Genomic DNA, 24,449 nt, shown 5'->3' on the forward strand with positions numbered 1-24,449 from the left:
AACTATCTGACTGAACCACTTACTATATATTATATAGTGTATTTTGGGCCAGAGGCCTTTGTTACATTTAATAAACTTTTGACTTGAAAAAAAAAAAAAAGTAACAAAAAACAAAGCCTCATAACTATGCAGAATTTTTTCTAAAAGAACTTAATATGCACCATGCATAACTAGGGTTATAATTGATCACTTGTGTGAAGTTTCATTAAACTGTGTGCATGGGTTCAGGAGATTAGGCGCGCACAAAATTGCATATGCCGACTCTATGTATGTAGTATAGTAACAAAAAACAAAGTCCCATAACTCTGCAAAAACATTTTCTGAATAAACCTAACATGCACCATGCACAACTAGGGTTACTACTGATCACTTGTGTGAAGTTTCATTAAATTGTGTGTATGGGTTCAGGAGATCAGGCACATACAAGTTTGCATATGCAGACTGTATGTATCTAGGGTAGTAACAAAAAACAAAATCCCATAACTCTGAAAAAAAAAATCTGAAAGAACCTAACATGCATCATGCACAACTACTGTTGTTACTGATCACCTGTGTGAAGTTTCATTAACTTGTGTTAGGGGATGAGGAGAGTTGTTGCGCACAAGATTGTGTCTACAGACGAACAGACAGACAACCTGAAACTAGCATGTCAGCTCATCACAGTGAACAGGAGTGTGAAGTTTCAATCCATTTCCATATGTGGTTACTGAAATACCAGCTTACATACAAAAACTAAACCAAAAATTGCTAGCGCCGACACACGAGTGAGTCCAATAGCTCTACCTATTCTTTGAATAGTCAAGCTAAATATCAATCTGTGCCTCCAGAATATTTAGCAGCATTTTCAGCTATTAATAACAGTTAGATGTAAATAAATAAATCTATTACCTGTATCATCAGTATGTTCTGAAATTTACATAAATGAACTGAAGTTTCTTTTTAGAATAAAAACCAGAAATCCTAAATATAGTATTGCTTTCATATTTGTAGTAAATATTCTGGGTAGGAATTTTTTTGTGTGGGTACAATGTACATGTAGGTAGGGGGAGGAAAAACAAGTTTACGATATATAATTTCAGGCCCAATTCACTTAATACGGTCATGTAAATCTACAGCTTCAAAACTTCAGATTCTGGTATCAACATTATGAAAGACAGACCTGTACCTTTTAAATAAGTACAACTAAATACAACATGCAATTTTTTGTACTGTGACACCTCAGATGCTTATTGAAATAAAGATGAAATTTTATATACATGTACACATTCCCATACATGATACAAGAATTATATAATGACCTTTCTATTCTAGATGACCACATCGAATAGTCTGGTGTTGAATCTATCTCTTACATTTGATGTCTATCCACTTTTGACTTTGTAATTTAGTAAGTTCATTTAGCACATCTGAATATCAGAGCATTTCTGTACTAAGAGCCAAGGTCACAGTAAGTGACAGAACAGGGGAGGTAATTCTAAACAAGAGGACCATGATGGTCCTGAATCGCTCACCTCTTCCCACATGACCCAGTTTTGAGTATGACGTCGTTTTTTCTATTATTTGACATAGTGACCTAGTTTTTGAGCTCATGTGACCCAGTTTTGAACTTGATCTAGATATTACCAAGATAAAAATTCTGACCAATTTTCATGAAGATCCATTGAAAAATATGGTCTCTGGAGAGGTCACAAGGTTTTTCTATTATTTGACCTATTGACCTAGTTTTCAAAGGTACGTGACCCTGTTTTGAACTTGACCTAGATATCATAAAGGTGAACATTCTCACTAATTTTCATGAAGATCTCATGACAATTATGGCCTCTAGAGAGGTCACAAGGTTTTTCTATTTTTATACCTACTGGCCTAGTTTTTGACCGCACGTGACCCAGTTTCGAAACTGACCTAGATATCATCAAGGTGAACATTCAGATCAATTTTCATGAAGATCCATTGAACAAGAGGACCATGATGGTCCTGAATCGCTCACCTCTTCCCACATGACCCAGTTTTGAGTATGACGTCATCAAGGTGAACATTCAGATCAATTTTTATGAAGATCCATTGGAAAAAATGGCCTCTAGAGAGGTCAAAAGGTTTTAATAATTTTAGACCTACTGACCTAGTTTTTGACCGCATTTGACCCAGTTTCAAACTTGACCTAGATATCATCAAGATGAACATTCAGACCAACTTTCATACAGATCCCATGAAAAGTATGGCCTCTAGAGAGGTCACAACGTTTTTTTATTTTTGATCTACTGACCTAGTTTTTAATGGCACGTGACCCAGTTTCAAACTTGACCTAGATATCATCAAGGTGAACATTCTGACCAATTTTTATGGAGATCCATACACAAGTATGGCCTCTAGAGAGGTCTCAATGTTTTTCTATTTTTAGACCTATTGACCTAGTTTTTGACCGCACATGACCCTGTTTCGAACCTGACCAAGATATCATCAAGATGAACATTCAGACCGATTTCCATACAGATCCCATGAAAAATATGGCCTTTAGAGAGGTAACAAGGTTTTTCTATTATTTGACCTACTGACCTAGTTTTTGAGGGCACGTGACCCACTTCCGATCTTGACCTAGATATCATCAAGATGAACATTCAGACCAACTTTCATACAGATCCCATGAAAAATATGGCCTCTAGCGAGGTCACAAAGTTTTTCTATTATTTGACCTACTGACCTAGATTTTGATGGCACGTGACCCACTTTCGAACCTGATCTAGATATCATCAAGGTGAACGTTCTGACCAATTTTCATGAAGATCTCATGAAATATATGGCCTCTAGAGAGGTCACAATGTTTTTCTATTATTAGACCTACTGACCTAGATTTTGACCGCACGTGACCCAGTTTCGAACTTGACCTAGATATCATCAAGATGAACATTCAGACCAATTTTCATACAGATCCCGTGAAAAATATGGCCTCTAGAGAGGTCACAAGGTTTTTCTATTATTTGACCTACTGATCTAGTTTTTGATGGCACGTGACCAAGTTTCGAACTTGACCTAGATATCATCAAGGTGAACGTTCTGACCAATTTTCATGAAGATCCTGTTAAGTATATGGCCTCTAGAGAGGTCACAAGGTTTTTCTATTTTTAGACCTACTGACCTAGTTTTTGATGGCACGTGACCCAGTTTCAAACTTGACCTAGATATCATCAAGGTGAACATTCTGACCAATTTTCATGAAGATCTTGTGAAATATATGGCCTCTAGAGAGGTCACAAGGTTTTTCTATTTTTAGACCTACTGACCTAGTTTTTGAAGGCACGTGACCCAGTTTCAAATCTGACCTAGATATCATCAAGGTGAACATTCTGACCAATTTTCATGAAGATCTTGTGAAATATATGGCCGCTAGAGAGGTCACAAAGTTTTTCTATTTTTAGTCCTACTGACCTAGTTTTTGAAGGCACGTGACCCAGTTTCGAACTTGACCTAGATATCATCAAGATGAACATTCTGACCAACTTTCATAAAGATCCCATGAAAAATGTGACCTCTAGAGATGTCACAAGGAAAAGTTTACGCACGGACGCACGGACGGACGACCGACGCTGCGCGATCACAAAAGCTCACCTTGTCACTTCGTGACAGGTGAGCTAAAAATATGGCCTCTAGAGAGGTCAAAAGATTTTTCAAATTTTAGACCTACTGACCTAGTTTTTGAACGCAGTTGACCCAGTTTCAAACTTGACCTTGATATCATCAAGATGAACATTCAGACCAACTTTCATACAGATCCCATGGAAAGTATGGTCTCTAGAGAGGTCACAACGTTTTTTTATTATTTGACCTACTGACCTAGTTTTTTATGGCACGTGACCCAGTTTCAAACTTGATCTAGATATCATCAAGGTGAACATTCTGACCAATTTTCATGAAGATCTATTCAAGTGTATGGCCTCTAGAGAGGTCACAAGGTTTTTCTATTTCAAGACCTACTGACCTAGTTTGATCGCAGTTGACCCAGTTTCAAACTTGAACTATATATCATCAAGATAAACATTCAAACCAACTTTCATACAGATCCCATGAAAAATATGGCCTCTAGAGAGGTCACAACGTTTTTTCATTATTTGACCTACTGACCTACTTTTTGAAGGCATGTGACCCACTTTCGAACTTGACCTAGATATCATCAAGATGAACATTCTGACCAATTTTTATGGAGATCCATTCACAAGTATGACCTCTAGAGAGGTCACAAGGTTTTTCTATTTTTAGACCTACTGACCTAGTTTTTGCTGCACATGACCCTGTTTCGAACTTGACCTAGATATCATCAAGATGAACATTCAGATCAACTTTCATATAGATCCCATGAAAAATATGGCTTTCAGAGAGGCCACAAAGTTTTTTTATCATTTGACCTACTGACCTAGTTTTTGATGGCACGTGACCCAGTTTCGAACTTGACCTGAATATCATCAAAATGAACACTCAGACCAACTTTCATACAGATCCCATGAAAAATATGGCCTTTAGAGAGGCCACAAGGTTTTTCTATTATTTGACCTACTGACCTAGTTTTTGACGGCACGTGACCCAGTTTCAAACTTGACCTAGATATCATCAAGGTGAACGTTCTGACCAATTTTCATGAAGATCTTGTGAAATATATGGCTTCTAGAGAGGTCACAAGGTTTTTCTATTTTTAGACCTACTGACCTAGTTTTTGAAGGCATGGACCCAGTTTCGAACTTGACCTAGATATCATCAAGGTGAACATTCTGACCAATTTTCATGAAGATCTTGTGAAATATATGGCCTCTAGAGAGGTCACAAGGTTTTTCTATTTTTAGACCTACTGACACAGTTTTTGACCGCACATGATTCAGTTTCGAACTTGACCTAGATATCATCAAGGTGAACATTCTGACCAACTTTCATAAAGATCCCATGAAAAATGTGACCTCTAGAGTGGTCACAAGCAAAAGTTTACGGACTGACGCACGGAAGACGGACACCGCGCGATCACAAAAAGATCACAAAATCAAATTGTAATAACTTTCTTCATCAAATTTAAACCTGTCTACAAAATGCTTCTGATGAGTCATAGATATCAACTAAATCAAAGCATTAAAATTGTTTCAAAAATGAATTATTTGTTAATATTGCTATCTCCATCTGACAATTTTCCCTAAACATTTTAATCAAAAGCTGTTGGTTAAATCTTCTGTTAGTTTGTTTGATGGGGTTGATGCCTGCTATATATCAACATTATTTCAATTACATAACATACGCAAGTAAACTTAACCTGTGCTCCTGCCTCATTTGACTGCATATACAGTCAAACCTGTGAACAAAGATCACTCTTCAGAACAAGCAAGTGGTCTTTGTTCACAGGTGGTCTTTATTCTGGGGGAAGGGTCACTTCTGAGTTAGCCATTATCATGCTGATAATTAGTATTTTTACAGCTTCTTGCTTTCTTTATGTTCTATGTATTAATTTGGCCGGTGCAAACTTGCAAACATCAATCACGCAGTAATTATTATGTTTGCTATAATGCGAAAGTCATGAAATTTAGGCGGATTTCAAATATTTTCATGCCGGAACAGTCCAGCTTGGTCGTTATTGGGGGGCAAATATGGCCCTTGGGAATGAATTAGGCCGGTCGCTGGTCGCAGTCACCAGGTGGTCGCTATTCATGGCCTTTTTATGAGCATTTTTCTACGGGGGGACCTGAGACCGGTCGTTGTCAACAGGTGGTCGCTATTCACAGGTGGTCGCTTGCACAAGTTTGACTGTATAAGTGTTTTATAATATCGGTATACTTGATGTTTATGAGCTTCCTGAAAGTCACTAAACAAGCAAATTCAGTGAATTTATATTCCCCACCAAATAGGTTATTTTGTGAATGAGGGAACAGTATTTTGGAAGATAATTCAATTTCAAGATATACATAAGTTATGTACAAAACGACAATGCAATAATTATATAAATATAGGCCAGTTTGTAGCTCTTGCCGTAATTGTTAATTGTGAATATGATCTAAATCGGGTCAATAATGTGGGCTGCAGGCAATCTGGTTCATATGGATGAATGAAGGTCAAGGTCGTCTATATATATATATAGGTCAGTTTGAAGAGCTTACCAGAAGTTTTGTTGAGTGTGAGTTTGAACTAAATATGGTCATTTATGTGGGTTGTAGGACCAAAAATATTGTTTATTAAGGTTTTAAGTTTGTGGGTGAAGGTCATATGAGGGACAAGGTCATTTATATAAAGGTCAGTTTGAAGGTCTTGAAAAAGGTTACTTGAATCGGAGTATGAATAAAATCGAGTCATTAATGGGGGATGTAGGCAATCTGGTTCGTATGGATGGATGGAAGGACAAATAGATAGTTCAGTCCATATGCCTGAGGGCATAAAAACTCTGCCCTACCATGGCCTTCATGAAAATCTATTAATGAATTACTTTGTTTTGTGGGAACTTATGAATTGCAAAATAGTTAAAGGGCAATAACTCTAAAGTTAACAAAATGATCCTGACGAAAATTGCGTGTGCACCACAGCCTCTACATTTGTGTAAAGATTTATGAAGGTGAATTAATGAGTTTAAATTAAAACTGAAACTAGAATGTGTCTGTTGAACACAGGGTGCGACCCACTGGTACATCTGTCACAAATAAGGGGCAATAATTCAAATGTTTGCAGTCCTAAGGGGGTATAGCCTCAAAAACATTTTATAACAAGAGGTGTCAGTGGACAGCCCGCTCGACTATTCTCAGTGCTTGATAGTGTAATATAAGCAATGAGTAAAACTTTAACATTACAATAAGCATATTCTAAGTCAAAAAGGGGCCATAATTCAGTCAAAATGCTTGATAGAGTTGCCTCCTCCTTTTTACAGACTGGGGTCATGATGGTAAACAAGTATGCAAAATATGAAAGCAATATCTCAATGGACTTTGAAAATATTTGGGGTGGTATGCAAACTTTAACATTTGTTAAACGCGAGTAGGATAGCTCCCTTATTCTTCGAATAGTCGAGCTAAAAAGGATTCATTATTTTAGGCCATATACTTTTTGAGCTATGAGCATCACAAACAAAAAATCCACTATTTTAGCTATTTCAAGGGCCATAACTCTGTAATAAGCACTAAGGTTCTCAAGAAGAATGCCAAGTGTGCAAGGTAACATCCTTATAAAGACTCACTCAAGGTCTCATGAATTTACATATAATACTTTTTGAGCTAGGTACATTATTAGGTGAAAATATGCATTTTTTGGCTATTTTAGGGGCCATAACTTTAAAGATAGGGGGTGGAGCCAGCCAATAAATAAGAGATGTGCAAGTTTATATCATGTTAAAGACTCATGCAAGTTTTCATCACTCTATATCAAATACTTTTTGAGCTAGGCACGTCACAAGGTGTATATGTGTTGTTTTTACTATTTCAGGGACGATATCTCTGGAAATAGGGGGCATAGCCAGTTGAAAAATAAAAGGTGCATAAGTTTATATCATGATAAAGACTCATGCAAGTTTTCATCAATTTATATCAAATACTTTTTGAGCTAGGCATGTCACAAGGTATAAATGTGCATTTTTGACTATTTCAGGGGCAGTAACTCTGGAAATTGGGGGCAGACCAAGAAGAACAAGGCAGTCTGAAAGACAGCTAAATCCCCCGCCACTGCCATGGATAGTGAAAGGGTAAACCTTTGACCTTTAGCTGGAACAGACATGGCTGACTAATGAACTCTGCACAATGTCTTGATGAGGTGATCATTTGACCCAAGTTTCATGAAAATCCTTCAAGGGGTTTAGGAGATAAAGAGCTCAAACCTTTGACCTTGAGTTGTGACCTTGACCTTGCATTGACATGGCTGACTCATGAGTTCCAGATGAGGTGATCATTTGACCCAAGTTTGATGAAAATCCTTCAAGGGGTTTACGAGATACAGAGTGGACACAAAATGGAAGGCTCAAACCTTTGACCCTAAGTTGTGACCTTGACCTTGAGCCAGCATGATAAGTTCTGCACATCGTTTTGATGAGGTGATCATTTGACCCAAGTTTTATAAAATTCCTTCAAGGGGTTTAGGAGATACAGAGCGGACACAAAATCAGGCTTTCCAGTGACTTTTGAAGAAAAAATAGGAGAAAAGTAGGAGCCTCTAACATAAAAAAGTAGGAGAAAAGTAGGAGGAAAGTAGGAATCAGATCATTAAAAGTAGGATCTTGTAACGGTCAACTTACCATTTGATCTTCTAATTACTCACATGTGCCATCATGTAAACACTTGAAATGAACTCATTCTTTGGTGTATGAAGCTGTTTTCATTCTCATCAGGTTCTGAAGTCAATGGAAGTGCTGCCATCAACCTAAAATTTTTTTTTCATTTTATTATTCAAACTGAACATTTTTACATATCATAAATCACAATGTTATATAAAAGCTACTGTTCTAGGGAGATATATTGAAAACTTTAAGCATTATGTTTCACAACTGGGCCTTAATACTATGCCTGAAAAGTTCTTTGAAACATATAGATTTTGTCCAAAAATAAGCCAAGTGTTTTCTGCTCATCTTCCCTAGAACAGTCTAGTTAATCTAGACAGTACAAAGTGATTATGTGTAGCTCTTTATATAATTACAGGCAATGGTATTATTAAAGGCACTATAAGCCACAAAGCATCTAAATGATACAGCAAAGTAAAGTATCATGCATTAGCAATAACATTTTCTAAAATGCAAGGTCAAGTAGATTTTAAAATGTTAGCTGAAAACATTGACATACAAGTACTAATCTAATACTAAAACAACCAAACATGTATTTTCTACATCTAGCAAGCCATGCCCCATTTTAAAAATAACCCTAAATGATGGACTTAGCAGATATGAATGTTGTGCACTGTATTAATATATTGTTAACATCAGTTTGCAATACATATAATATTCCTATACATGATTGTGTCACACCATATTAAAGCTATATAACCAAGAGCTGGTTTTGTGGCTTATCCTCTCTCTGTATAGTCAATTTCCTTTCTTGTTTGATTTACTTGAGTCCAATGATGTTTTCTGTTTGTACATAAAATTGTCAAGCATCTTTTGCCGCTTGCAATCAATGTCTTGCCTTTTTTCTCTGCAACATTCCAAAGCATCACCAACCTTATCAAGGTTTGATTTGGCAACCTGTAACAATCCTTGTGCTATGTCTAATTCCTGGAAGTCTTTCTTCTTTATTGCTTCAGAAAGTCTATTATTTGCTTCTGCAAAGACATGCTTTGCTTTTGACAGATCATCCTTTAACTGCTGTTCACTCTTCTTTACTTCTTTTTCTTTTTCCCCTAATTTTCGTTTTCTTTCTTCATTCAGCTTCAGTGACTGCTGTTCTTTTTCTCTTTGTTCTTTCAATGCTTGTTTTTTACTTTCAGTCAATCTAAATTCAGCTTTTTCTGTCTCAATTCTATCCTTATACTTCTGATAGGACTTGGCAACAGAAGACTGTAGATCTTTGGTCATTGGAATGTCTGTGACCTTACCCTTGTACATACCAACAGCATCCCTAGTCAACCTGAGGCCATTCAGGGATTCTTCAGACAATAGTGTTCTTTCATTAGTTAACAGTTTCTTATTGATAGACAGACTTCTTTCGACATCTGCATTCCCATGACTTATGCACAAACAGCTTATCACTAACTTTCTCAGATTTTTATACTTTAGACGACCTGATGGTGTTTTCCTGCTCAAGACATAGCCCCAATAATGATCTATTCTATCAATCTCATCCTGGTCATTATATATCTTGCTATCTGGAATATCATCTGCTCTATACAACTTCCATTCATCCCTGATTAAAGGAACTTCTTCTTTTGAAATACCTGGCAGAGTCTCTGATAGCCTTTTCAAGTGTTTAAAGGCACTTTCCTGCTCTCTTACTTCTGGATGTAAACACTGAATATTTTTTACCAAAGCAACATCAACCGGAAGCTTTTTAGCCAAGTAACTTGTTACTTCTTGATAAAATTTCCTCATGTCATATTGCAGACTTTTCTGCTTTCCTGAGTCAAGCTTAGATAACGTCTTCTCAGTGTCACTACCAACTTCCATCTCTTTCAAATCAAGACAGTTGTTCAGATCTTTCACATCTAATTTAACCAGTTTAGACCCGATGGCATCTGCAACAATGTCATGTTTGACAAATCTAAGCATCAATGTCCTAATAAGGTCACAGGCTTCTGAATACAACATGTGAATTAGAGGCTCTTGCTTTTGGAACATGATCAAAAATCTTTCAAAGACTGGCCCACACTAATAAGAAACTGAATCTGTGCTAGAATTTCTTTGGACTTCAGCTTTTCACAAATCCTGAGGTACCTAGAATTCTTCTTCAGATACTTGTCAGTTCCTTGATCTTTACTAATCTGTGGTAGCACTTTCAAGAAATATCTACTAGAACCCTCCCAATGCTTGAGTAGTCTTCCAAGAGCGGGTATCAATGTCAGCCACCTACACTGAACGTGTCTTACAAACATGTTTTCATCAAGATTAAGGTCTTCCAGCACTGCAGCATAATCTTCTCTCTGACAGGTGTGTGATTTAAACCACTGAAAGAGGTCGATGGCTAATTCCTCTGCATCCTCACCATAGACATTAAGACCTTTTCTGAATCCATTGTGAACAGCATGTATAGAACATGGAACAAATTCAGTAAGTTCAGGTAGACCGAGAGAAGCTTTATGTGTATTGACATGGTTCCAAACAGTCTTATTAACATTGGGACCATCACTCCCAAGTGATACTAATAAATCTAAAGGTATCTGATAAGTGTTTTCATTCAAAGTATCAATTAAAGCCTGTCCTACATCAACACCTTTGGCATGACCAAACAGTTCACTCTTTAAAAACATAGTGCTTATTTCACCTTTCTCTTCATTCCAAAACCTGATTAATATATCACACTGTTTCATATTTTGGACTGTACCAGTTTCATCAAACTGAATTGTATATGGTATCTTATCAGTTGCTATTTTATTTGCTATAGTCTGTCTAAAATAAGGACCAAGCCCATCTGATATCATATATGATACTTTTGATTTACTCATTGTAAAGTCCTTTGCCACAGAGCTACCTGGGAACATGCTTTGGAATAACTCTGGTGTCCCATCACAAGAACTGTATGTGTAACCACTAGCTGCTACTTTAAACGCCCACAGTGTCTCTGCTTTACAAACTTGCTCCTTATGGGATAATGACTGGAGCTGAATGATTGAAGATTTTTTCTCGGTATCACCTCCTCCTTGAGAAGTACTTGCAACAACACTGCTCTGTTTTTCAACAAAGAACTTCTTCTGGGAGCATGAATTTCTTAATTTCATATTATCTTTGTGCTTTTGTCCATCAGCATGGTTCATAAGTTGCCCAACACCAGTATTGGAACATGAAATTGATTTATCACAAATAAAGCAGAAGCCATTCAAGTTAGATGACGAATCCTTTCTACACCACTGATTAAGTTTGTGTCCATTTTTATCAATCTTATTAAGCCAAGAAGCATTAAAATGAGTCTTTCCACCTGGCATAGTTAGTATCTATGTTAAAGGATGTTAGTTTATCTTTGGTACATCTAGACTGTTAGTTGACACCTGCAAAATATATCAAGTTAGCTCAGCTACTACAAGCATTAATGTTTGCAGCTGATACTTCAAAAGCTCAAATGTTTTCTTAAAACATTTTCAGTGGCTTAGAAATATTTTCATGTAATTATACATCAAAATATAAATTACATTTGAGAGAAGTACCAGTAGCAAACTGATCAGGTTAAGGCATCCCAGCACTGCTACAACAAATTCTTATCCGGCTTAGCCAGATAGAATTATAGTTGGTCACTACAGTTATGTTCTACCTTAACCTATGCTTAGAGTGAACAGAAACATTATAATGCACTTTGAAATAGTGAAATTCAGATCACAATATTTTATGTTTTAAAAAGATGTCTTTAGAAAATTGGGTCTAAGTCAAAGTACAGTGTATCATTTCTGTTCACCCAATTCCCTCAGTTTGCACATCATTGGGAAAGAGTTACAGTGCACAGCAATCATATCTGTTAGCCTACTTGTGTTCAAATGTGTATCTCTTTACCTTTAGAAGACAATATTTGCTGGATCCGGCACTGAAGATTCCCTAAGAGGTCAATGGCAGCATGTCCAGTAGTCCAATCAGAGCCTGATGAGTAGCTATCACACCATAAATCATATAACACAATTCATTCTACAAATAGACTAAAGCATAATCATGTTAACTACTTAATTTAAAATTTCATTGAACATGTTTTAATTTTTTTTTATTTTGAAAATATCAAAAAAGTAGGAGAAGTAGGAGTTTTCTGAGAAAAAGTAGGAAAAATGTAGGAAGGGATCTAAATAGTAGGAAAAGTAGGAAAAAGTAGGACTACTTGAAAGCCTGCAAAATGGAAGGCTAAAACCTTTGACCTTGAGTTGTGACCTTGACCTTGAGCCGGCATGGCTGACTCATGGGTTCTGCACATCGTCTTGATGAGGTGATCATTTGACCCAAGTTTCATGATTATACTTCAAGGGGTTAAGGAGATACAGAGCGGACAAAAAATGGAAGGCTCAAACCTTTGACCTTCAGTTGTGACCTTGACCTTGAACTGACATGGCTGACTCATAGGTTCTGCACATCGTCTTGATGAGGTGATCATTTGACCCAAGTTTCATGATCATCCTTCAAGGGGTTAAGGAGATATAGAGCGGACACAAAATGGAAGGCTCAAACCTTTCACCCTAAGTTGTGACCTTGACCTTGAGCTGGCATGGCTGACTCATGGGTTCTGCACATCATCTTGATGAGGTGATCATTTGACCCAAGTTTTATAAAACTCCTTCAAGGGGTTTAGGAGATACAGAGCGGACACAAAATGGAAGGCTCAAACCTTTGACCTTGAGTTGTGACCTTGACCTTGAGCCGACAAGGCCGACTCATGGGTTCTGCACATCATCTTGATGGGGTGATCATTTAACCCAAGTTTGATGAAAATCCTTCAAGGGGTTTAGGAGATATGGAACAGACACGAAAGTGTTACAGACAGACAGAAGGACGGACGGAGACCATTCCTATAACCCCCCACCATTTGTGGCGGGGGATTAAAAATAGGAGGAGTGTGCAAGTTGTATGTGTTGTAAAAAAAACTATTTTTAATGATAATTAACCCTTAGGGTATTTATGTTACGACATACAAGGGACGTTTTCACAAACAGTTTCTTTTACTTTAATAATGTAGATTAATTGATTATTAAACCATCAGTTTCATGCCAATTATTTTTATCTCTTGTTAAATAAATAGGTGCATAATTATTATTGTGCCTTTTTTCTGCTGAATTTCATATATAATTTATTCAACGGTTAGATTCCCTCATTAATCTGTTATCAACAGTTTGTTTTACAATAATCGGCATGGAACAGTGTATTCATTTGGAGTTCCTTGGTTATTTAGCTTTTGAAAGAGAAGGTAAATAATCAGGTGAATGCTGGTATCTGTAAATCATTTAAATCCAAGTTTTAAGTGAACACTGGTTAAGTCTTACTTGTCATTTCATTTTCAACAAAATTTAAGATGTAAATAACCCTAAATATTGAGAAAAAGAAGGTCCGTACCACAAGAAAACCCCTAACAGGTTTGTTCAGAGGACCAGGTACGGATCCATACCTCTAGAATCAGATTCTAGAGGTACAGATCTGTACCCCTAGACACTTCCTTTGGGTAAAGTAACAGGTAAATACTTACATGTTTATACATGCATGATGGAAAGGTGATTTTTCAGTTTATTTTGCACATCGTTGTTGTTTGCATAGTCATTATTTTCATGAAATTTAATACTTTTCAGAAGGGATGGGAGCGAATATTCCAATATTCGAAAATCGGTCAAATATTCGAATATGAAAATCAAATTCGAATATTCGTAAATTATTGTTTTTTTTTTTTTTCAAAATAAGTATCATTGATTTTGGGCAATATGAGCATGCTAATTCTATAGAATAACACCATGTCATGTTTGTTTATCGAATATCAAAAGATGTCCAATTAACAAGAAAATAGCAATGCATAATTGGCAGGGGCCATCGTTATGGATTAACAGTTTGCAACAGGCGTCAATGTGTCAGATGCATGTCAAAAGATGTCCAATTAACAAGAAAATTGCAATGCATAATTATAACATTTTGTATTAGGCGTAAATGTGATATCTTTTTATCTTTTGTTCATTTTTATTGGCGCCTGTTTTATGTAACAAGTTGTAGAATTTTTTTTCGAAAACAATACCAAACTTGTAGATATTGCCGATCTTTTCACAATATTTTGTACGACGTTTCAGACCATCCGCAGAATCGGTTTTCATCCGCAATTGACCGTATTCACATTAAATTCTGAAGTACTTTATAAGAAAATCAAGAAATAATATATGATTGATGCATAAGTTCATGTTGAAGGAGGTTTAAGTCTGCCTTACTTGGCTTTTACACGGCGATTTTTACACGCCAATTGAAAATTTTCAAAATGGCGGCAGTAATACAACAGTGCGTCACGTGTTTAAATGGGACGACCTGCTATTTTTAGATAAAATTGAGACGGCCTAAATTATAATCGTCTTGATTTTTTTGTATCATTTTGAAGCTAAAACACTGAATTAGTTAAATATGTTCATGATTATACTGACAGAATAGTGAAATAAAACGCTAGGATCGGCGGGTTTTGCTAGGTAGGCCTTATTACGTACGATGATCCACGCTTTAAACAAATGAATACGTTGTGTATATGCCAATCACTTAATAAGAATTTAAAGCTTCCATTAAAACAAACGGAATATTCGAATATGACAAACCGAATATTCGAATATTGATTTCAGTATTCGTTCCCATCCCTACTTTTCAGCTGACCCACTGGCCTCCAGTGGTACTGTATTTGTCTGGGGCCTCCATTGGTATTGTTTTTGCGTGCACTTACCAGAACGATGCTCAAAAGGAACTACCCCTTGTGTAAAGGTAAATTTTATTTACCGTTGCTTTGTGAAACAATTAACATAAGCTCTGTAGAGCGACCCTATTTTAAGAACAGTTAAAACCAATTATACCTTACCCCCAGCAATTTGCTGGTACCCATTTACAGCTGGGTCGACTGAGGCAATCGTGATAAAGTGCCTTGCCCAAGAAAACACCGCAATGGGAGTAGCCAGGATTCGAACCAGGGGCCTTCACCTCCGAAGGAAAGCGTCTTAGCCCTCTCGACCACTGCGTCCAATGTGTCAAATTATGTAGGGAATAACTCAGTTTTGTGAAATAATAACAAAGAATTGTTGAATTTCCTGCTAAATCCTCACAAAGTACATGAATTTTCCTGATGTACGAAACTGCACAGACCAAAACCGGGTATACTAACGCTATGTATTGTATGATCCAAGGCCCAGGATCTGATAATTTCAGAAACTATTTTTGATACATTCATCATTGGAAATTGGTTATTAATAAAACCCGGACCGACCCGGCCCGGCCCAAACCACGGAAATAGCCGATTCCGATTGTACGGAAACCACCGGAAACTTACGAACGGAAGGCTAATATAATTACGAATGATATCGTGTTCATATCGACTTACATATTTAGAATTTAGTAAAAAAAAAAAAAACACTGAACTTTATGATGCCCGCGAGGAACTTCTTTGATGAATGGGTTAAGACTGTGTTCTTTCTGGTTGCAAAAACGTCTTAATATAATTTGTAAACTTGTACACAGGAAGTCGTTATACATAGCGTTGTTTTGACGAGCTTTCTAATTAGTTCCCGATATTTTGTATCGTTATCATTATATACTATTTTATAATTACGTTTCGTCCAAAAAATTGTTATATTTCGAAGAAAGGATATCCTCTCGGGCCTCAAAGAGTTTTTGTTTCACCTGTGCATTCCCAATAATTCTTTGTGTCCGGTAACATGCCTAAAAATAGTTAGTAAACAGGCAGGGTTTTTTTTATGATACTTTTTGTTCAATGAGACTTTACAGAAATTATTTTTCTGTCAAAAAAAGAAAGAAAATGAATACGAATAATTTCTAATATCACTGACAATTTTTAAAGAATAGAATGAGCACTTTTTATTAAAAGTTTTAAAAATCTCGAAGACCATAAAACATTTGGGGTCATGTAAAAAATTTAGGATAGGTCGGGATACCGATTACGCACGAAGAATGCAGCGTTGAATATTGAAAAATTTTACACACGGTACCCCATATTTTTAAAATATTCCTGTATAAATATATAGAAAACAAATTGTGAGATAGGTTTGTTCACGCAGTATTCTGAGTATCTCTTGAACTTAGTCGACTGAATTGACGTACGATGAAAGTCACACATTGAATATATTGTGGTACATTGCAGTTTTTAGCATAGTCTTTGTACTTTCAATATTCGATTTCATATTCGGCAGGTTGCTATGATGTTTTAACATCTTTTTTCTCTCTTTTTTTTCAAGTTTGCAAGTAATCTCTGAATAAACTGACTTACTTAAGTTATATTCAAATTAGTTCAAAACTATATAGAGTAGAATCGAGATACAAAGTTTACCATTTTTTCATTTTTGTACAGATGTCTCGTAATCCGGAGGTCGCGGGGTCGGATCCTGTCAGCGGATTTTAACCGTAACTCCAACAGTCCCTTCTTTCGGTGAGAGTACTGGTTAGTGTCCAGGAAGCAGTCATCGAGTGTATTTCACATTAGTTGGTGAACCAAAACTCGACGCGAAAAAGAAATCTTTTAAATGGGAACAAAATTACCATTTAACTGCACTCAATATATAGAACGAATCACAATGTTTCGTGAAAAAAGACCAAGTAAAAACTTGTTAAGGTTCGTTTGGATATTTACCAATGCTCTACACTTTCAGATTATGCATTTAGATACTTCAAGATTAAACTTCAATGGTTAGACATATCTTGCAAAACTTTGCAATTTATTTAGGTTGATTTGATATAATTATTGTATACAGAATACCCTTTCAGTCAGTTTGCTAGTGCTCGGCATTTTTGATACATAACAACAGAAGAATCGTTTGAGCCCGCTAATCATAATTTACAAATAAGTCTGGAAAAAGAAAAAGAAAACTTTGAATGGATGGTGTTTCTTCTAATCTCACAAATTTTCTTCATTAAGATTTTTTTGTAAATTTATCAATATCACAGTGTACTGCAGACGATTTATTCTAACATTGCTTACTTTACTATGGTCACGTGACCACACCGGGAAGTGAACTGTACTTGGATCTATATTGAGCAGCTTTAATGCTGTCGCATTCTGAGACCCTACGTTTTGTTAGTTTTCTTGGTAGAACCAAGCCTATTGTAACTATGCAAATTAAACTGTTGCTTTTTTATATACAGAGTAAATGTACGATAGTTTGCAGTTTTTTACGAAGGATCTGAGTGTAATTCTCCAGCTAAAATGGGTTGTTAAACGACCATGTGTGGCCAAATCCATAAAGCATCTCAGAAAAGTTTTAACCTACATATTTTTTCAACTTTACGGTAAAGAAAGTGTAATGAGCGGGATTTTCCAAAAACAAGTTGCATCCTTCATAACTTGTTTAAATAATAGTAAAAGTTGATCTTCACCCGATATTACATTGTATTTAAAAGATAAAATTCGTACTTCTTACGCAAATCGCGTCGAGAAATCACATTTTCGCTCAACCCTAAATATAAATTGTTGTGACATTTCTGTTTTTACGAAGATTAATTTATTTTTTGGGTTGTCCATTATATCCAAAAAGTAATTATGTTTCATTTGGTATACCGGGTCCATTATATGTTTTCAAACGGAATGACTAAGTAGTGTGTTCTTTTTTCACAAATACAATTATGATAAAAAAAATGAATTGTAATATGAGCGAAAAATAAACAGGGGTCTCCTTCTTCGATTTCGCGGTATTGTCTTAATCTTCTCTTACCCTATTTTCACGCGCAGCTATTGCACACTCAATTTTTACATACAAATGCTTGTATCTAAGAGAGAAAATAAGTTAATCACCAAAAAAGTTTACAACTGCATACATTTCATTTTAATTATATTCTTATTTTGTTAGCCATTTTCGATTTCTTTCCGATCTTTATTGTTACGCGTGTATACCTGAATACATGTTACACACAAAAGCGGCGTAATGAAAAACATAATATAGTACTTCTTATTAAACATTTTACTGATCGTTCGCCACTCAGTATGTATCTTTTATTTTCTGAAAATGTTCCTGAAATGTTTTTGGATGAAATAAAATTATAAAGTGACTACCAGGTTCATTTTCATGCTGCGGTGCTAGGAAAATTTTGACTGTGCATATCAAAGTCCCGACCAACTTAAAAGTCAGAGTTAGCGGGAAGAATTATTTCCTATTGTGGCCTTTTAGGATTTTAAGCCCATTTTCGTCAACATTTTATTATACATTTACATTTTAAATACTAAACACTTTCTCTACTGTAACTTACAATTGTCGCATTGAAAAATATTAGTCACGGATAGAGTTATTTCGAGGGATCACCCTCTCAGGAATACATTATTTATTTTATTATACCGAAAAATTAATGAAATGATTTATTTAACATTAAAAAAGTTATTACTTACCAAATAATGAAGACAGAATTAAGGAGGCTTTACTAGTAAGCACTTAGAAATTGTCGCGACTTTGCTGTATAAAAATACTTTTTGATAGATATAGTCTTGAGGTTACATAACGCTGTATTTATGGGCATACTTCAACAAAATCAGCAGCAGTAACATTCGAAAAACGGCAATAACTACGGAACATATAATGAGAGCACTTATTTTCTTAGTATTTAGTAGTTAGTTAATTTCCAATCTGATGGTGACAGTTTCAGTTTAATATTTGATGAAAAATTGTTTTCAAAATGTTGCATGTAGAACAAATCATTCAAAAGCAGAAACGAAAAATAGGCCGGTCACACATGTATGAACACAAGATAAAGTAATTTAATCCTATGTATAAATAAGTGCATCGTCTTTTAATCAGTACGAAAGTATCGATTTTACATAGGGAGACATGAAAATGTAATGTCACATGCGCAGAAAAACAAAATAGCGTTGTTGCGCATGCGATATGAAATTAGTTTTTTTTTATCATTAAATCTATATTTATAGTCCTTTCCATTGTTCTAGATGTAGTCACATGTTCAACGATAAAAAGTCGTATTTTCTCGAAGGCGGAGCAAAACACACGTATTTACCTCCAGCTGTGACGTCCACACGTTATGCGACGTCGTATACAACTAACCACGAAAGATGACCTAAGGTTGCAGACATTTGTATCTAATGTTTATACTTATGAGTAGGCTGGATTTAATAATAAAACAATTGTCGCCTTTTATGTGTGGTAGATATGTGGATTTATCGACCTGTTAAAGCGAAATCAAGTCGATAAATTCGCCCGAGGTTGATGTTGCTTTTATCAGGCCGATAAATCCACATATGAGCCACGCCATGAGAAAACCAACATTGTCTATTGCGATTAGAGAAACCGTTAGCAAACAGCATGGATCCTGACCAGACTGCGCGGATGTTGGTTTTCTCATGGCGCGGCTCATATCGACCTCACCAAAAGGCAATTATTGTATAATATCACATGCGCAGAAATTGAAAATAACGATTTTGCGCACGAGATATAAAACGCTTGTAAATAAGATATATTATTCAAGTTAAACTAATGGGAAAATTGCATTGGACATTGTGTGGGGTATAATACTTTAACATCTGAATTGCACACATTTGTAATCCATGCTTTGAAATGTTCATTTTAAAAAACAAAAAGTTAACATTATGTGAATAGTTGTACAAGCATAGGCTGAAATAGTTCGTAGTCCGACCAGACCGGGTTTTCTTTTTAATTCTGTGTTAAAAAGATATGCTAATATTATTTCAAATATAAAAGAAAGAAATAAAAAATTAAATAATCCAAAAACAAAAGAAAAACGTTAGCAGTAAATTGTTAAAACACGAAAGTTCATTGCTATCACTACCCTCCCATTTCCATATTACATATTTACTCTTTTTTTATTGTTGTGTTTTAAACAGACTGAGCGGGCATGTTTCGGGGTGGGGGTCCGGGTTTGAAACTTTGCGACCGATCTTTCATACCTTATACTCAAGTTCATTCATTTCTACAACTTACTGTAACTCCGGGTATCATCTCCATACATATCACCCGGTTTTGTTTAAAGCTAAATCATATGATTTATCATTTGAGCACATTTTATGATATTTTTTTTCAGTTTTCTTGTATTTCAGGAACAAAGACTTATTACATAGAGTTATACCTCTTCTGGAAATGTTTACTTTGATACTTTTTATGAAATTTTGTAATTGTCTCCCTTTAATATGAAAAAATGTAAAAAGTGGACTATTTTTTTAGCTTTTGATATAATTTATAGTTTTATATTCAAATTTGAATACTTCAACAACCTGAAACAAATGGCAAGTATGAAAACAGCTCATAGCTTCAAAGTTCATCTATTTTTGATCTGTCTTGGTCCGAGATAGGCAAAAGGAGTATAATAATAATTTCATAAACTTACATTTCTAATTAATTTTCGCAAAATGTGTACTTATCAATGCAAATCTTTGACAACCTTAAAATAAGAGTGTTTATATTCATATGTTCCCTAAGGCAATATATTTTTATTAAATTAATACTTAATATGCTAAAACGCTATCTTGGTCGGGCAACCAAATTTCATAAATACTTCCAGTGCACGGTATAGACCCTTTCGCTGTACTACACAACCTAGTGTCACATCGTTAGGTGTGAAATAACGACGCACCATTAACTAGCCTGTCCAGTTCTGTTGAGTGAAAGTATCCTGCAAACTGCTATCTCGTGTCTGTACGGTACCGACTGCTGAACGTATTACTTCTTTGATTGAATGTGATTCAAATATCTTGTTATTTTAGGTCTTTGCTTATGTCAAGTGCAATACTTCATCAAACATACGTATCATCAATATTAAATACTTTGCTTCTACTTTTGTAATAATAAAATAACATATACATAAATTTGCCTTGATTAAGATGACGGTATTACCATTCGTAATTATATTAGCCTTCCGTCCGTAAATTTTCGGTGGTTTCCGTACAATCGGAATCGGCTATTTCCGTGGTTTAGGCCGGGCCGGGCCGGTCCGGGTTTTATTAATAACCTTGGAAATTCAATAATGAGACTTTCGAATAAGAAGAGGGACTCTAGCAATCAGGACATTAGCACTGTAGTCAATGACATCTATCATGTAGGGCACAATCTTCAAACTCTCATCGCTATCCGAAAAACCTAACATCCGAATATAAAGACAGTTAAGGATTTATTAAAAATTATCCAGCTGAAAATAAAAACATCTACAGCCAGTATCTATAAAAGAGGATTAGAAAGTGATAATAAAACTGTCCTAAAACATTGAATTACATCACAAACCTCAGAAAACAGACTATTTTTGTGTCTTGTTTTTCCCGGAAGTCATATGAATGGTTTTTTGTTATAAAAATTTGTTGTGAAATCTTGTCAACAGGGGTTGAGGTATACCAACGCTAAATAACTGACCACTTTCGGGTTTTTTTTTTTTTTTTTTTTTTTCTTTCTTTATTTTTAATTATGATTGATTTAATTAAACATCATACTTCTAAAAATAAAAAGAAATAATTATATTTAAGAAATAATATATCTCATCCAGTGATTTGTCGTTGAATAAATCATTGCTTGGAGTTCAGATGCGAAGGAATTATATCACGAGGGCGTAGCCCGAGTGATATAATAATACGCATGTGAACGACAAGCAATGATTTATTCAAGAGCAAATCACTAAATGAGATATATTATTTCGATTCTAACTCGTTATAAAGGATTTTAAAGTACATTCTTGATGACATGCATTAAATATTTGCCCGTTTTCAATCGGTTTCTTTTCCAGCGCGCCGCTATGCCGCTTGACGCCATGACGTAATAATTGTGACGTCAGAACAGTGATTTGTTGTATGATAATTCACTGCTTTCTTCCTTCTTTGTTTAATAGGAAAATGAATCGGATCGTGTTAGAATGCTTCATTATGATCACGTATCGTTTCGTTTCGTCAAAGCCTTCTAATGGCCGTGTTGTCTCTCCGGTATATATATATACCGTACACGTTATACGTTGTTGTTTTTTTCTCAAGTATGTACTCTTATAGACTCATAGTATAATATTTCGCGAAATTCGGTTGTTTTCATTTTATAAAAAGGTTTAAAAAAATCTTTTGGATGCTTCAATGAAGTCATCAATTATAGCTGACAAGTTTTCCCGGTGTTCTTTGTAGGGATCATCTGCTGTATTTACAAAAAAAAGTTCAGCGCTGACGTCTCTGATACCCATGTTAAGGAATAACTTCTGCTTTAGCCTTTCTCTATGGACTTCATATATGGGACACTCGTCTATAAAGTGTATCACAGTCTCTGGTTCTCCACATCTGCCGAATGGCGTGTTTTTATTTCCTACTTTATTTTGATATTCGTTGAGGCAATATTTTCAATCCCTGGAAATTGATGTACTTAGGTTTAACTTCTTGCCTGAATTGATATAAATGTCGTCCATTCTCAGTGATAACCAATTTTCTTTGCCATTTCATACGTACCGACTCTCTAGCAGCACGACAGATGTCTGCTTGACTTGTAACTATCTCATCATCTGTCATGCTTTCCGCCTCTATAGCTGCCTCTTTGGTCAGTCTGTTTGCTGTCTCATTCCCATTGATACCAGCATGTCCTGGGGTCCAATCAAGGTGGATGTCTACTTCAGTCATTTCCAGATCTTTCCACAGTTGGAATATTTCTGATGACAAGAATTTGTGTGTTTTATTCTCCCATCCAAAATTAACAATTAACGTAACCCAATCGTGCATTGCAGTTTTCTTGTCGCTATCAGACCAGGCATGGTGATTAAATTTCCAGCAAAAATAAAAACAGTACTTTTACTTTATTACATTTAAGCATCCTCGTAGTCCGCGTTAATAGTGTCAATGCAAGCAAACCCACAGTAATTCCAATGATATACATGTATACTGACAAGAGTAATAACATCTTTTTGCTATATATATATCTCATATTGTCAGTGGTCCTAGGGGTTGTTTTATTCCCAATAACAGATTAGCCATTTCATTAACAGTATTTTGGTGCAATTTTGTAGAAAATTCATTTGTGTTTCAGATGGAGCCATGAGATGTAACAGAAACTATCCCATACAATTGTTTTGATACAGTACTTGAAACACCAAAACCTTAGAAATCGACCAAGAGATTCTTGTAATCCCGCGATTAAGACTTGACTCTTCAGCTCAAGCAACTTGTAGAATTTAAAACATTTAAATTACCATAATGCAATAAAGTGATATATTCTGTTGCAAATGCATCGAGAAATATAGTCTATACATAATTTATTTTGGGTCGATTGTGAAGCTGGTTCTACAACTTAGGTTAATCATTCTCGACACCTCATTCCTGATAGAATCCATCGCCACGAGGGTATGAGAGAAGAGAAGCCAGTTTCCCTTTTAAACCTCCTGCACTCGAAGTTGACGTTCTACCACTAGGCAAACAGGGTTGCCGAACCCCTAGCCACTGCCAATTAAAATCGACCGTACTACATACATATACTTTAACTTCCACGAGAGTACCTAGAACAAACAGGTAAATGGTTACGTATAAATTAAATTAAGAGACATTATATTTTGTTTCCGCGTTCACTGGTTCTATTGTCGGTTGAAAATTATGAAAATAAATAATCCATACTTTCGTTTCGGTACATAAAAAGCTGGACTTGTTTTATCCTTTGTCCGCCACTAAATATATAAATCGTTAGACATCTTTCTTCTTCAGAAAATGGCAGTTCCTGGATTAAGAACCGCTGTGAATTTGTTAGCGATTATGTCAATGGTCACAGGACTTGTTATTTAAGTTCATGTCTTTACAGCAAAGAAAGAGATCTCGTTCGCCGCTGTCTATATATGGGAAACAACGGTTTTCGTCGCGTCATTAATTTCAATGATGAGGCTTACGCTATTAAGGAAGAACTCAAATCATCTCGAGGCAGTACGTCTACAAAATCGACGCAACGGAAGTAAGATAGCACGTGATGGAATTCTACTTTTATGTGGGACCGGAAGTGGAATTTTGCCGCTGTTTGAGGCATGGTAGGATTTCCAATGCATGGGCCCTAAGATAGATTTCACAATATATGTATCAAACTTTGTGTCGCTATATAGTATTGTCGGGTATCTTTTTTTATTCTAGAGCTGACTTTCCTTGCTTGCTTTAGAAAATACAGATGTATTAGCAGCCATGCCCGAGTGCTTGTATCAGTTGTATTGTCTGCAAATGTATGTA

At 35.7% G+C, this 24,449-nt stretch overlaps 1 protein-coding gene across 2 annotated transcripts in view; it reads right to left on the bottom strand.

Annotated features, from left to right (window-relative positions):
* The window catches only part of LOC123550399 (uncharacterized), a 51,842-nt gene extending 30,257 nt beyond the window's left edge, over positions 1 to 21,585 (bottom strand). For both annotated transcript variants that reach the window (XM_053546145.1, XM_053546144.1), the window contains exon 1: positions 21,514 to 21,585. The gene's annotated coding sequence lies outside the window, so the exon portion shown is untranslated. The remainder of the gene's footprint in view (positions 1 to 21,513) is intronic.
* Between the last annotated feature and the right edge of the window lie 2,864 nt (positions 21,586 to 24,449).

This window comes from Mercenaria mercenaria, chromosome 6 (genome assembly GCF_021730395.1).
Source record: "Mercenaria mercenaria strain notata chromosome 6, MADL_Memer_1, whole genome shotgun sequence".
Taxonomy (NCBI): Eukaryota; Metazoa; Mollusca; class Bivalvia; order Venerida; family Veneridae; genus Mercenaria; species Mercenaria mercenaria.